This window comes from Anser brachyrhynchus (assembly GCF_964034855.1).
Source record: "Anser brachyrhynchus genome assembly, chromosome: 11".
NCBI lineage: Eukaryota > Metazoa > Chordata > Aves > Anseriformes > Anatidae > Anser > Anser brachyrhynchus.
In genome coordinates, this window is record NC_137706.1 from 479,990 (window position 1) to 496,773 (window position 16,784).

General features: G+C 35.5%; 1 protein-coding gene across 1 annotated transcript in view; it reads left to right on the plus strand.

The window, feature by feature from the left end:
- FAM227B (family with sequence similarity 227 member B) overlaps nucleotides 1-16,784 on the plus strand; it is a 233,305-nt gene that overhangs the window by 73,229 nt on the left and 143,292 nt on the right. Inside the window, exons 7-8 of the mRNA XM_080607961.1 lie at nucleotides 7,366-7,502; nucleotides 8,072-8,262. The gene's annotated coding sequence lies outside the window, so the exon portion shown is untranslated. The remainder of the gene's footprint in view (nucleotides 1-7,365; nucleotides 7,503-8,071; nucleotides 8,263-16,784) is intronic.

Consider the following 16,784-nt stretch of genomic DNA (forward strand, 5'->3'; position numbering starts at 1 on the left):
AGTGGCTAATGAACAAAACTGTGCAGAAATAAGCAGTTAATATGATCTGGATTATTGTCTGTCTATCCAAACTGAGATAATCTAAAATGAGTAAAACACCCATTAGCAGTGTAGGAAAAAAGTAAGCTTATGGTACTGCTACCACCTCAATATCAAAGAAAGCACAGAATAAGATTCAGTAATGATTACAAAAGAAGGAAAAGAGTACAGAACTCACATGCTGGTAGAGAGCTTTGATGTGACCTTTTCATTCCCTGATGGTTTTTAAACATTTGTGGTCAGAATAAACTGAAGCATTGTGTACAATCCAGAAATTACCTTTTCAGTTTCTCTCCATATTTGAGAAAGGAAAAAAAATGTGAGGTGACGTAAGTTGGCGAGCAGTAAAGTAGATTGAAGACAAGCTGGGAGTTAGCTGACAGCAACTGGGGATTTCCACTTTTCCAGAGGAAAGTGATCCTAGTTCAGTTCCATCAGAAGAATAACTGTACTGTAGAGGTGAATAAAATCCTTTAACTGTATCATGTCTGTGCTGAAGAATAAAGTAAAAAGATGATAATTGGTTGATGCATCTCTATGCAAACAGTAAGCTAAATATCAAGCTGTCTTGTGATGATTATGTAAATAAGTATAGTTCTCTTTATATAAACATAATAAGTAATACAGAGTACACTGATCTGTAGCTATGCTGGAACTGTCTTGCTTTCTTAACTGTGTCCACTGCTGCAGTTACTGCTTTGTCCTGTATCTTTAGGGATGCAGAACAAGACTTTGTCCTGTACCTTCGAAAAAAGCAAGTGGTCTCCTCTTTCCATCTTTGAACAGTTTTTAATCTGACATCAGTAAGATTTGAATCAGATCAGATATAGATGAAGAAAGATCTTCATCCACAGCGTAACAACTTGGTCCAGTGGATTTTTTCCTTCATTTGTATCTATAAGAAAATTACTGCTGTGACCTTACACTTCAAATTGCACTTGATAGGAAACATTTCCTACTTAGATATTTCTGAAGCCAAACTAGGTTTACAAAAAGATTATGTGTGGTGCTTGCAGCTGAAGGACACAGGACTTACGACTTAAATTGTGCCTTTCAGTTTTGTATCTTTGTACCTTACTAAAAGCATTTTTTTTTCTTTTGTTGTCAGAAGGAAATGAAGTTAAATCAGTTTTTATGGGTTCAGCCACAGTGAAGTTAAGGGGGAAAAAATTACAAGTCATGATAATGTCAGCAGTCAGTATTGTTTCTCTTTACAGAACTATAAACAAAATCATGAAACTAGTCTCTAAAAGGTCTCGATGACAGCTCTGGTAAATTTAAACAATCTGGCTACAAAGATGAATAGTATTTTCCTGTTGCATATTCCACCTCTCTTTCTGTCTGTGAAGCTATTCAAATCTAATTAACCTAGTGTCAAACCCTCTGGTTTCCCTCCAATAGCCTAACACAGGACTCTAAATAATGCTGATTTTTTTATATATATAAGCTTCTCTTAAAATATTTGTTTTTAATGTTTTTTATTTGCCTGTAGACCAAAATAAATTATTACCTCAGGACTGTATGGCTGTGATAACAAAGCACATGGTACCCACAGGAGGAAAACAGTTTTTTAACTAATACGGAAAACATGTTTTGCCCTGGATCAACATACATATCGGCAACTCTCAGTTTTGCCAGTCTTTAATTTTCATCCACTGGGTAAAATTTCACTTCAGTGAAGCCAGTGGAAATTTTGCCATTAACTGCAGTGGGGATAAATTATCTCTCCTTTTTTGTTAGCTACAAAATACTTATTTTGTAGAGTTGTATAGGAATTCCCAGATTGACTGTCCATCTTGCCTTGTGCTACTGATAATGGACCAGCTGTTTTGCCATCCATATCCAGATAGACAAGAGAGTTGCACTGGATGCACCTTGCAGTAACGTTTAGACCAGTGACATTAGGTTGGTCTTATATCAGTTGCTTTTAGATTAAAGGGGATTTTACTATGTGCTAGAGCTTCGTTTTATTTTAAATTTTGAAGGAAGGAAGAAAAAAATGTTTTAAATAGGGAAGCTATAAAGATGGAAAAGTTTTCAGATTGTTAAATTTTGCTAAGCAGAAGTTTTTTGGCCAAATGCTGTAATGCTCTAAGAAACCTATAGTTAACTAGCCTGAAAAACTTTCTTTGAGGTGAAAGAAAAAAAAAAGAAAGGTGGAAGCAAAACAACCTTAATAAAACAACCTTCCCTTTCATATTAACAAATATCTGCAGCAATTTGGAAAAAATCAGTGGTTCTTTCCTTAATTCCCTAGTAAATCAAAACCAAACAAGCCAAACCAAGCCTTAGATGCTGCTAACAAAAAAAGAGAACCTGCTGTAACAAAGATATATATTCTTTATTTTTTCTATGTCATCTTTATTCTAGTGTGGTCCATATAGTTACAGAAAGTTGATGCAAAACATTTTCAAGAATATTTTCTGGTCCACCTCCTGTTCTCTGAACAAACAATAAATTGAGAAGGCTTTTGAGCAGTAGCTTATTGGGAGGAGTAAGTAATAGAGGAGTGCTTAAGAAGCACATAATTATGAATGCAGCTTATACTTCAAAGGTTTTACTTCCTTCTGAAGGTAACTGAAAGGTTTACCCTGTTTCCTAGTTCATGTAAAGTTCATATAATCATCAACTGGTTACTTTAGCAGGGGAATCTATGCTGCGAATTCCTGGAATAGCTGGGAGCAGATCTGTGCACTGTCCATGTTCTGTGCAAGCGTGTCGACACTGAAGTATAGGCATGTTAGCTGATCCACAGAAAGAAAAATAAGATATTGCAGTTGCAGGAAGCACTTTATGCTATGAGCCTGCACCTTTGGTATGCATTCTTTTCCCAGCAATTGTTTTCCACCAAACCTTTCATCTTCAAACCACTGGTAAAAATTGGATTGATGTTTGAATGTATTGTTTCTAGATTTATTGCTTTAAGATGTCAATTATAGCTATTGTTTATTTTATGAGGCTTCTATTAATTATCTAATTGGTTTACATATTTATCTCAAGAAGTTTTGGCTTTGCTCCTGTGATCTGTGTGCTGGCATCTGAGCTCAGGAGTATGTGACATTTCATGTGCGTACTTTTGCCATTCTTTTTACATGTTGTAGCTACAAATCAGTAGTGCTGTCAGTTGTATTCGGCAGGTATTTTACTGGTGAGATAATGGTGGCAGAACAAGTTGCTCCTGTGAAGGTATAGTTGCTACTGATGCTGTTTACAGAGTAGGTTTCTGTGCTGGAAACCTGGACTACTAGTGTAATAAGGTTGTTCAAGTCTCCCAAGTGATCAGTCCAAGAAATAACTGTTTGAATCGTTGTGCTATTTTTTGCTTGTGTGAATGTACCGGCTTTAGAAATCTGTGCCATCCTGTACAATTTAATTTTAACTGCACTTGAGCATTTCTGAATACGTTTTTTTTTTTGATCAGTACCTTTAAGCTTTCCCCAAGGGCTCAGGATTGGAGTGTTCCTACGGTGGTCCCCAGGAGGATGTTGTACAAGACCTTCTGCTTGGCAGGACACCACAGTATAGGACTCAAACTGTCTGTTCTCACCTGCCTTAATACAGTGTATGTGAGGGAAATAAAATTTGTGAGTGAATGTATTACATTTGTGTTTTGAGTTCTGCCCTGTTTATTTATTTATTCATTTATTTTTGGCAAGTGCTTGATCAATTGCAATAATTTTAAGTGTAAAAATGCATTAAATCACATCATACCTTAGAGGGACATTCGGTGATTTTTAAGGATCTTAAAACAGTCTATTTTTTTCATTCTAAGGCTGAGCTCTGCATTCTGATACCCTTCTCAGTGTAGCTGTCAATTCATGTCTGAGAAGAGCTTTAGTAAAAGAAAACAGTTAGATACCTGGACAAATCAGGATTAGCATCTTTTGTTAACAAAGTTTATATTAAGGTCTATATCCTGTGATATAGTGACTCTAGCAATGTTTTGTTTAACTTTTTATCCAACTTATTTCTACCTTATCTATTTTCTACATATAGCACACGTTATATGGAATATGGATGACCACCTGCTCTTATTACCTAAATCAGCTGTTTAACTGTGTTGCATTATTGAGATAAGTTTTTATATATACTATTTTTACTTCCGTGAAGTACTGTAGTTTGTAGCCACTGATGCTCTTTTAAAGTTCAAGTGCTTTTGAAGATAAGGCATATTGCAGACACAACAAGTGATGGAAGAAGTGGTCATTGAATACACTTTACTATCCGTTTGATCTCTCTAGATGCTGATAATCACCAGTGACGTTACTGGGCTGGATGCAGCAGGAGTTACAAAGCAAGGGGTGTTAGAGGATCTGATAGTAGGCAGAGTAAGAAAATATGGCTTAGAATCTAAAATACTGTTTAACACTAAAATATTATGGTCAAAGTTCTGCTCTCATTTGCACTGAAGAATATCCTTTGAAAACAATTTGTCAGGTTTGTCTAATGTATTGCAGTCAGGAGTTGTGACTTAGAGAATTTTTACTTGATTTATTGTGAATTATCATACATTTCTGATCACTGATTTGGGTATTCAGAAGAAAGAAAACACAAATAATTAAACACTGGAATATGTTTCTTCTTGAATTCCCAGGCTCAGCTTAAGCCAAACACCTCCTTCCTCCTGTCCCCTTCCTAGTCTCAAGTTCCCTCTTTTTTCCCACATTTATGCTTGGTCCTTCTCATTTCCTTTGAGTATAGGGTTGTGTGTAACTGGTTCTGTCTACTAGGGTCACCCACAGGCCATAGCTCCTTGTGGCTATCCCTGCCTCAGCAGCAGTCACCCCTGGGCTGCAGTCACTCAGGGTTGCCCCTGGCATGGATTGCCTGCTTCCAAGATCATCTCCCCAGCAGCAGGAGTCAAGCAAAAAAAAAAAAAAAAAAGCCTCAAGAACATATTGAAGCAGAACTGGTATTATTTACCAAACAGTATAAAGACTTTTATATTGATATTAGTACAGCTTTGATATTGATATTAGTACAGCTCTTATACCACGTTAGATATTGCTTATAACTATTGCAGAGCTTAAACATATCTCTGTCCCTGCCAATATAATATGCTTAGTGAAATAAGCACTTACCTAGATATTCATACACAATATGATTATTATTTTATATTTTCTTCTGGAAGCATCAGAAGTATTATATATCTACTCAGTTGTTGTCTTTGTTTCTAGTTAGAATTATTAACCTTGTTTGGTTTACTTTCTTAAATATGTAGGTGGGGAGGAAAGCTCCAATTCTAATCACTAAGGGGTTGAAAGAATGATGAGTAACTGTGAAGCTGAGGCTGGAGGTACAGCAGAAATGACTTATCCTGGATAACTTTACGTTTGTAATGTGTGTAGATTGCACTGCAGCATTTAGAAATAACTGACATGCAGGGGAAATACAAGCAATATCAGTGTTGCTTTACGAAATTAAAAAGTAATCTGTTACAGTAATGAAGACAGTCTTTTTCCATGAAGACACAGTCGACCTGTCATGGAATTCTTACCTATGTGTTGTGGAGTACTAAAGCAGAGTTTTTTCTTTCCTAAGTAATGAAACCACAACTTGGAATATTATCCCCACACCAACATTCCATCTTTGAATGTTTTATGCATTGTGACTTTTATAAGCATGGTAACATCATTTTTAACAATAATACCAAAAATGCCCATAAATTCATCCCTAGAGCTTTATTAATAAAACTTTTGAGCTGTCCACTTCCAAATACAGAAAAGAGTAAATTTTTAAAAGATATTGTTCAGTGTCACTGTTTTACAGTTTTATAATATAAATGATAAATTTCAACTCAAGATTATCGTTTTTAGATGAAGTTCAGATGTGAATTGGAAAAGTCATGCCATGTATATTGGTGACATGATATAAAGGTATAATTATTTGTCTGTTGAAATATTGTCTAAACAATTTGCATTTTACTTTTTTTTTTCCAGAACAATGCTGTCCTAAATGTGAGACTGTTTTCAAAAAAATGTGAAGGGGTAATCAATCTTAAACTTTTCTGTCATTATCCCTTCAGGGGTCACATATCCAACTTAGTTACATGGATATTTTTCTTTTAAATGGAAGATTATTTTTTCTGTAATGATCTGGTTCAAACAGTTAAAACCTGAAGAATGGCAGATATAATGAAACTGATGAAATCAAGGCTGTTAATAAACTTGCTGGGTTACAGTGATGTTCTAGAAGGGCCTACCTTTGTCCCTTGATTTTGCATCCCCAGGGCTTTGTGCTAAATTGTTTGTCAAAAGAGTTTTAAATCAGTAACGCTTGGGCTTGATTAAAGATAGTGAAGTTTGCATAATTCCCAACTCTACAGTTTGCAGAACTGATGAGAAATTTGCTATCGGTGTTTAATTTAATGGAAAAAGGCCAGTTTTGTCTTTTCCTCTGGGGGAAAGAAATATTTCTGTTATTTTTCTATTTAAAATTTGAAATACTTAGTTTTCATGTAGATTTTTCCAAGCTTAAGTATTTCTCTTACTGAACCATTTCCAAGTATGTCGTTCTGGGTCAGGTTGTTTCTGTTGACATTCATCTAGTATCACATATAATCAACAGTTTGGATATTGCTTGCATCTTCTGCCCATGTGTGCTGCCTAGATTTTTCTGCCTAGACTTCATGTGCCATGTTGCTCTGTTGGTGTTCGTATAGCACTGGGCTTTTTAGGCACACAGGTGGTCTGCTTGTATGCCATATGGCTCAATGGCTTGCTCTATCGTTTAAATATCCAGCTTACATAGTGGGAAAATTTACACAAGCTGTGGGATTCCAGCATGCAAATAAGCCAAATACTATTATGCATAATGAGGAAAAATCTTCTAGACACCTGCTATTCTCTGCCTTACTCTCATTGGTAATAGCTGTAATGCTTTACTTTTTCTTCTTTGTAGTACTGTCATTTGTTTTCCTTTGTAAAGAGCCATTATTTGAAGCAACTAAAAATGCTGTGTGCACTAATTTTCCTGAGGGGGAAAAGCTAAGGCATTTCTTGTTAGGAACCAACTTGGGAAGTGGGGCATAAAGCAGTAGCAAAATACTTGCAGCATTCATTGTCTGTTTTCCTTCAGATAGCAGATATATGCACCGGCCTATTCTGGCAATCTAGATGAAAAGAACATTCATAGAATCATAGAATCATAGAATATCCTGAGTTGGAAGGGACCCTTAAGGATCATCAAGTCCAACTCTTGACACCGCACAGGTCTACCCAAAAGTTCAGACCATTCAAACTAAAACCTTTTCAATTTTACATTGTTTTGACTTCTGTGGTTGCCATACTTGCTTATCATCATGATATTGTCTTGACTTCCTTTAAGATGTGTGTTGAAGCCAACATGTGTGGCTGCATATGGGATGAACTTGCAACTGCAGTGTCCAGATGGCTATCATGGAATGATGCAATGAAAGGAAGAAATAATCATTTAGAGCATCCTGTTCAAGATCAGAATTCAGTGTAAGTTGTTTAAGTTGTTTTCAGAGCATGGCATTAGAATTCTTCAGTGTTTTCAGACCGTCAGGTCTGCATTCATAATAATATGAAAGGATGTTAAAGAAACATGATCTTCATCCAGATATACTTGCAAAGACTTTAAATGTGAAGGTACCTATATCTTCTTCCTTAGGGTTGACTGGAGTACAGTTAATCTGGGAAACACATTGTGCAATGTGATTCTTATCAGACAATCGTGAGGTGTTTTCAAATTTGAAGTAGTAGTTGATTTCTTATTCTCAAAAATAAGGACCATATGGTTTTGTGACTAGTTCCCTGACTGGCCTCCCAGCTCATTTGGTCTCTGGCTTCCTGACAAAATTGCTGGCTTTCTTTGGTCATGCATCAGAGTAAGCTATTAGTTTTAAACAGAACTTGTAAAACAAAGCTTTAGTAACTCATGTCTACAGTAATATGCAAATTTAATTTACTAGCATGTATAAAACAGGCATCAGATCTGTGGAGAACATGTGAAATTTTTCCAAGATAATACATGAAAGCTTTGACAACTATTTATTTTTCTTTCTCATCAGGGCGTGGTGAACACTGGTTACACAGACTTGCCAAGTAGAATGGCTACTCAAGCCAGTAGCATTTATTCCAATAACATCTTGAAATTATTAAAGCTATTTCTCCTGATAAAGAATATTTTCAGTTTGAACAAAAGGATGATTTCGATTATGGGGCTATTTATCATGTCATTAGAAGAATTTTGGTAATGAAGGTGAGTTTCAACACCACTTAAAATTTTTTGATTATAAAATTAGATGTGTTGTATGAAAGCAGAGATTTTGCTAGTGAGTTTAGCCATTCCATGAAAAAACATTACTTGTCCATATGATAACATGAACTGAGTTTCTTGCATGTTTCGAACACTGAAATAGGGCAAAAATATAAAAATCAATGTTGCACTTTGAACTTGTGTTTTTTAAAGAATACATTACTGAGAGTCGGCCCATCTGCTGAGCTACTAAGCGGTGCTTTAAGAAACTTAACTTCAAGTGCCAGATAGTTTATGGACTCAACAATGTGTTGAACAAAGGTGCTATGGCAAGTAGAAATAGGTGAGCTGCATGCGATGCTCAAAAGGATTTGAAGTAGTGTAAGTACCAGAAAGGCCAAATGGTTTGACACTTTTATCTTTCTGCCAAGGTCAGGAAAGGTAGAGCATCGTTGCTTATAAGGGTATAGTGTTCTTCTATTGAAGCAAGCAGGTGTTTGGCCTCAGAATATGAAATGGATTTCAACCCCAATCTGACATCGTTAAGCTAGGTTCTGCGTAGTCTCTGTAGTAGCAGTAGCCCTTATACCTTCCTACATCCTTTGATCCCTTATTCTGGGGAATAGAAAAGGAAATAGATATGCAGTTAATATGGGAGTCAGCCTTGAAATATATGAAAAATTAGGTTTGCTCTTATGATGGCTGTGACTTTCCAAATGCAAGATGTTTCTTTAGACAGACAGACCTTCTCAGTTATGTTTATTCTGGATGTAATAGAAAGCAAGCTTTAATTTCTGTTGTCATGGCGAGTTAAGATTGACAGGAATCTGTATCTGCCTGCAGGTAGCATTAAACCAAAGTACGTTCATGCTAAACAAATGTTGGCAGGCTGGAATTACTGTTTGGCTAAGGAAGTGTTTGTAAGGAGAAGCATATTCATGTCAGCTTTTAAGGAATGTAGCACAGGACTTCATTTTTCTTGTTTAATCTTTGGGAGGGCAGAACAAGGCATGATGGGGTTTGTTCTTTTTCTCTGAAGCATCAAGTATACTATGTCTGACACATACCAAGCCAAATTTGGTGGAGTAAGAACATGATGTTTTTTACAACTGACTGACTTCAATGATCAGTGCTATTTTACAGGAAAAGGTTATTTTTATTGGTATAAGGTAAGGGCCAAATCTGGTTCTATTTACTCATGTGAGTAATCCTACTAATTTCAGAAGGATAAATGAGTAGCCATGATAACTTTGTCTGAACGGTCAGTCAGTCATGATATAAAGAAAAGGAAGATGCTGTAGAAATCCATCACAATGATTGTGTTGTTCTGTAGCAAGAAGATAGGGTCTGATTTCTAGAGCCTTTCCCCAGAACAACATCCCGTTCTGTACTAATGTTAAAAAATAAATAAATAAAATAGCCACACTTTTAATCTAGGAAGATGATGACCATGGCTGGAATTTATATAGAAGGTACAAAGGAATTCATTGATCTTTGTTGTAGTCAGTTTGGCATTTAAATATGAGCCATGTTACAAATAATTACGTAGTAATAAAATGAGCTTCGAAAGGTAATGTGGCTTAACATTGAAAAGTAGCAGACAGTGGTAAGCCAGGGTTGCTAGTACATCATGTTGTTTTCCAACTCATTGAAAGACTTAAAATTCAACTTTTCAAGTTCCTTGGTGAATCATTGTATACCTCTTGTTACCAAGAAACTTCTGATATTAATTATATGTGCAATAAAGAGCCAATACAATATAGGTTAGCAATCCAATCCAGGGCCAATTGAAATTAACATACTGTTTTCAAAAGCTTTTGAGTCAGGGCCTGTATATGCTGCATAACTCCAGATATCATTATCTGTGTTGAAATGCATATATGAAATGAAAATGAATCATATAGCAAGGTTTTGATTATGTTGAATAACATTTTCCTCATAAACAAGATTAAGTCTTTTCACACTAACTCCCTTTAAAAACAATGACAGAATGAAAAAAAAGTAATATAAATGATAACAGAAAAGCATGCATGTGGCACATCTTGTCAAGAGTTCGTGACCTTCAAAGCTCCTGTACAAAGTGAGTGAGTAACAGTAGAAATGTCTATTAGCTCAAGAAAAGCAATTTTTTTCCATTTGGTACAGGACCTTGATCTTAAAGGAATAAAAGAGTAAAAGAAGTTCATTTCAGTTAGTGAATCATTCTATAGCCAAATTTTGCATTGTATCTGAAAGACCTTTCTTACTGCCTCCTCCTGATGTCACTGACTTGGAATGTGTCATCCAAGGTATCATCTTTTTCATGCCTGAGTTTCAAGATCTATTTTATTTGATTAATATCAGACAAATTTTGTACAAGTTTTAAAGTTTTGATTACAACTTCCTAAAATGATAATCTAACTGAAAATTAATCTCATGTGAGATAGACAGACTCTGGTATTATTTCTACATTGGGTTTTGTCTTTGGTATATTCATTTGCTTAGAGTATACTTGGGTATATTTTAACAAAACATTGTGCAAGTGATGACAAAATATGTCTCCAAGTAAAATATTGTCTTATTTTGGATTAATGAAATGATCTAGTCTTTTCCTAAAGAGGGAAAAACATTTCCTTAAACCCCCGACACATATGGTCAAAGAGACTAGTTCTGGGACCAATAATATTTTCTCCCAAGGAAGTATTGTTGAACTATTTGTGTGGTCTGCATGTTTTAATAATGTTCAGATGATACACTGTAGTCTGTATTCCTACTAAAGCAGTAAAGATTGTGAGAAGTCACTGGGGAATTTGGCATATTTCTTCTTCTTCTTCTTCCCTTTTTTTTTTTTTTTAATTTAAATGAACAGAACAATTTCTCCATATTTGCCCAACTGAAGAGAAGTTGTTTGGTAGCCCCATATGCATTTGTAGGACTCTGCAGTCCCCGCCTCATACCCAGGTTGACAAAGATTCTGTTATTCCAAAACTAGTTTTCTGGCAAAAGCAGGGTATACAAGTTAGGCATGTAAAAGCATGGGTAGGAAACGGGTGTCAGTAACACAGCTTCAGTGGGAGTAGGTCTTGGATTCTGTGCCTGCTTTTATTTTATGATTTATGAAGAAAAGTGCTTTTTATTCTTTTGAGTGTTTATAAGGTTGGTAGGTATTTTAGGACTGACACTTTTCTGCAAATCCTCCTTTTACTGAAATGATGACCAGATTTGTTCTTGCTTGAAATAGTGGTTATCACACTACCCAGGGAATCACACCTGCCCTCCATTTGCTTCTCGTATCAGTCACAAGTGCAATTTCTGGTACATGTACTGTCTGCTTCTTTCTTCCCTTGTGTGCTTCGTTATGACAGATTTTGAGTTGAATTTCATTAGGGGAGACCTATAGGAATTTTGAACAGAAAGAGGTTAATGATTCACCCAAAGTGAATTACAAATGAGATTAAGAGTTGTACCTCAAAATTTCTTTCCCAGGTACTAAGCAATGCTGTTTTCATCTTTACTTAGATTCATGATGCATGTTCATACACAGAAATTTTACTGGCAACCAAAGGATTGTATAATGATCATTGCTTTTAAATATAGGAAAGCCAATACAGATATCAGCCTTATGTCTATACCCATTGTATCTGTAGCAAATATAGATATTTCTGTGAGCAATAGGATGACCAGAGATGATGCTTAACAAAATAAGAATAAAATGCATTTTCTTATTTTAGTTTGATCACACTTCTACTGAGACTGACCCCTCTATAGAGAGGATTTCCATCTGGAAACTTCTCTAGTGCTGGGTAATTTGTTTAACAGTTGTTTCAATCAGTGGGTTTGTCATGGTGGTTAGGACCTCATGGTAACTTCTTTGTGGGTGCAAAGGTAGCAGGTCTTATAAGCCAGCTAGTCACTTTCTTAGTTCTGAGTGGTCAACCAGTGGCATGATAAAGTGGAAGAGACGTGCTGGAAGCACAGTTTAATTTATTCAATGATGAAAGACGAGAATCTTCATGCTAGTATTTTCTAAAATATTTCCAAATACCATGTCTGCATGGATAGGAATGAAAAACATGTTTAGATTTATTAGGAACTGGGAAACCTATGGAATACACACAGCTTACAACAGAAGGATGGGTTCCACCTAATTGAAGACGAAAAGCTATTGACAATTATTAAAACGATTATAAGGGAGTTTTAAAAACTAAAGACTAACGAAAACAGATGGCATCATCTAAAATGAAGTTCTGTAGCTTTGAAGAAAAAAGAAGTAGAAATTGATATATTTAATATTAAAAAAAAAGGCATAAACAGTCAACACAAAGTCCCTTCTAAGTAAAACATGAAAAAATTAACCAAACATACCACATGCAGTACCATAGCCATGCTACAAGATTAGGAAATAAATACAATGGATCAGGAAGGCCTGACTTTGAAAGTGAATAAGAAAGACGTTTAAAGAGAGTACAAATATTTTCTAAAATCAAGAATGTTTCTACTGAAAGAAGATAAAGTTTGACACAATATGAGAACTGAATTTGCAACTGGAATAAGTTGCAGAACACAAAATTAGACAGTCATACCAGTTTTAACTTAAAGGGATGTAAAAATAAGAAGTACTCAATAATTTTTACTTGCTCATTCTTACATGTAAAATTTATATATGCCAACAGGTAGTTTCTTAATTACACCAAGAATGTTACATATGTTCAAGTGAACTACAATCCTCCAGAATATAATTATCTCTGCCTTCTCCCTGAAGCAGTGTTTGTAACAGGCATGATACCTCTCTATACTATTGGATATAATATTAAGCAGGTTAGTCAATGTTTTCTTTTGTTCAATAGTTAAGTAATCCGTAGCTAGCAGGGTGGTCTTGGCTAGCAAAACAATTCACACCAGCAAGCAAAGGGCTAGATTCTGGCTGAAACATTAATGCTATAAGCAGTGAAGAATGAGGGGTATGTACAGGATCAGGCCTTCCAGGAAAACTCTTCGCTTATATGGGCAAATATGTCATCCCTCTTTATTAGATCATGGAATCTCTTATCCCTAGGGCCAGGGAGATAATTTTATAGGTTTTTTGTCTTCTACTGTCCTTATTTGAGCATAGTCCTTTGTGACTGCGCTATGTTTAATTCAAGAGAAAACAACTTTGCATTTCCAGTTCCATGACATTCAGTCAGTTACAAAGTGACAACTAATTCATCATATAACCTAATTCATTTGCAGAAGTACCAAGCTGTATCTAGTATAAGTACATCAGGAGAGATACCATCTCTACTTTCACTTGTTATTTTTTTATTCTACCTCCAGATACGTGTGTTCAGAACTTACTAAAACTGAGCTATTTCTTTTTGGAGGTAGAATTTCATCAGCAATTGTCTTTGCTAAAGACACAGAAAGGAAGGATTTTGTGAAGAAAACAATCTCATAGTAATCAGAACTGAACTGGGTCTCTTACCTGCCCTTGAGGCTTCCTACATTCTAGAAAACTGTTCAATACCAAGTCTGGAAGAAATGAGAAGTCAGATTTCATTAATTCTTTACATTTTGTTTTTTTTTTTTTTAATATAAAACCGTAACTGAAAAAAAAAACAAACTGATGAATGTCCTGGAACTTAACAGAAGTTCATATGGCAGTCGATATACATCATAACAGCTTGTCTTCTAAATGTTTGTTTCACAGTTTTGTATTGAAACCCCTTTCTTTGCAATGGTATTAACAAACTAGAATAGCTCATAATGTGTATTAAAAGAGGTAAGTAAAACATTTCCCTCTGTGCAGTAATACACCTGATCAGTTAAATCTTACACGTAATAAATGCCTCAGAGTGAACTGAAAACAGTATCAGATATTTTCAGTTTATCTTCTACACACAAACACAGGACTCTCAAATTCTTACACTTAAACTTTTACCTGATTAATTGTGAGGACTGGATTAACAATTAGATAAATACTGGGTCAAAGTTATGTGCTGCATTGTTCCTCCTTAAAGACAAGGTCACTGAAGCTAGTATTTTTTTCTAGTTGTACAGATGAGTACTTGAGTACATATTCTGGGACGCTTGTTATGTTGCTTTTTGCTTCATTATGTCACTTCTCTTCCACTGGCCATAATAAAAGCCATGGCAATACAGTCATTCAGCTGTTCTGTTTAACACCAAATCTTCTCAGGTTACAGTATCTATAAATTTGCTTCATCTCAGTGTCATTAATGTCCTTACATGACAGCTTGCCTTTCATCAAACCTAAGTCTTTGTACTTAGACTTCTGAAAAGCCCATAAATATTTCTTGAAGATATAAGCCAATACATGGTCTTTGGCCTTTACGAATGTTCTAAAGATGTTGTTGAATGGGCAAACCTGTCTGTTGTATGGTTTGAGCATCATAGGTTTTTCTGATTGTATTATTTTGAATCATACTTTCAAGATATTCAGTGATGCAGGTTAAAAGAATTTATTGTTTGAAAAAGTCACATTGTACTTCTTAAATATCAGAAGGAAGACCACTAAATCTGATCATATAGAACTTTCAGGATGTTTTTTATAGCAAAACTTTTTAGAATTCAATATATGAGAAAATCAGAACTTTATATTTAGCTTGATTAAAATATGCCTTTTTCTACGAATAAAGAATGTTCTGGCTAAAACAGTTTTAGGTTGGGTGAAGGGCAAATCTACCAAAGGTATGATAACTTTTAGTTTGAACTAATGTGATAAGTATTTTTCTCTTGGGACAGAATATTAAGAACTAGGCCTGAAAACAATAACGACTAAGGCAATAATTCAGGCATTGTAGACTAATATTAGAAAACAATATGTCACTGTTTATGATAATTGAAAACTTACTCAAATATGTGTCAATGGGTCCTGGAGCTGAGTTGCTGGGATTCTAATTAGTTTCATGGTTGTTTGGTGGATTGGTGTCATAAAGAAATATAGAAACCAGAAAATGTGAAAGGAAGCAATTTGCGTAAGTCTTATAATCAGAAAAGGATATTCAGTTGCATTAATAAACAAAAGAAGAAATGTGTCTTTTATTTAAAGATGAAATATTAACTATTAGTTCTCAGTCTTTCAGGAGATTATAAAAGTCTTTCAATGCCTTTATATTCCTTTACAAAGAATAAAGCTTGAAGCACAGCTGTGCTACATGTTCACTTTTTCATTGTTTTTTCAGATGATGCATTTTGGCTCAGGTGTGTGTTGTGCAGGTGTGCTGGCAGAGTTGTCTAGCCAGAATATCTCTGATCTGGATTTGGAAAATATTCTTGTTGTGATTGGGATTGCTGGAGGGTCAGGCATGAGCAGTAGTAGGAGCACTGAAATCCTCAGCCAGAAGTGCTTGAACAGTTATCTATAGCCATCAAGTGACTCAGTTAATCTGAATTTGAATTTACAGGGGAAGAAGATTTCAATTTCAAAATTGATTCTATAAGGAGGATTTTGTATCTGATACTGTGGAAGCCAATAGAAATCCTCAAAGGTTGAGGTTGAAACCCAGTAAGAGAGAAGAGGGAAAGGCAGTACTTTGCCAGTTTATTATTACATTGTGGCAGTCTTCTAATGCCTCCAGAGGCATTTTGCATGCCTTGATTCCCTGTAGGCAAAATGTGTTTGCAAACTCCGATGGGTGCATCCACGCAACTCTCTGCCCTACATAAGAAACTGTCACTTCAGAAGTGCCGTTCTGGCTCACTTTCTTATAAGCTGTCATCCTAAAATGTTCTAGCAATGCATTTTTGGAAAAGACTTAATTAGGTTAAAGTTTCCTATAACTATTATATTTCTATTCCATTGTAGGAAAAGGAAAACAACATTAAAAAGTAAACAGTCCTTTCTTGCTCAACAGTCTGTTTATGCTTTGAGTATGAAACACAATGTAATGTTTTATCTTGGATCCAAATCATCTCATTTTGCAGGTCTTACCATTGCGAAACAAATTGAAATCTCTGACTTTCCTCGGTTTGTAGCTGCATTTCACAGTCTGGTTGGTTTGGCAGCGAGTCTTACATGTATTGCCGAATACGTGACTGAATATCCACACCTTGACATTCAGCCTTCAGCCAATGTTCTCAAAATCTGGGCCCTATATTGGAGTGCAACTTTCACTGCTTGTTTAGTGGCTTATGAAAAACTGTTAGGTACTCGTCAGTCTGTCATATGAAATTTAGGAGCAAGTTCCTGAGAGGCCTACCCACCTCTCAAAAGGCAGTTTAAGGAGGTGGCAGCTGCCTGATTCTCTAGTTCCTTTGAGATGGGAAGTAGACCTATACAACCTAATCTAATGAATTTGTTAACACTGGAAAACAAAGAAGAGAATTTTAGTGATCTTGGCTTTAGCATTGATTAGGAGAGATGTTGATGGTCTCAAGGATTTCTTTTGTTGGATTTTCTAGAGCTTAAGTCTCATGTAAATTCCATAGAGCCTTAATCCTAAGATTCTGATGTGAATAACTAGTGGCTAGAGACATTGCAGTAAGAGGTCTTCTAGGTCCTTCTGTATCAGTTATTTCCACTTTATAATAATATACAGCTACTG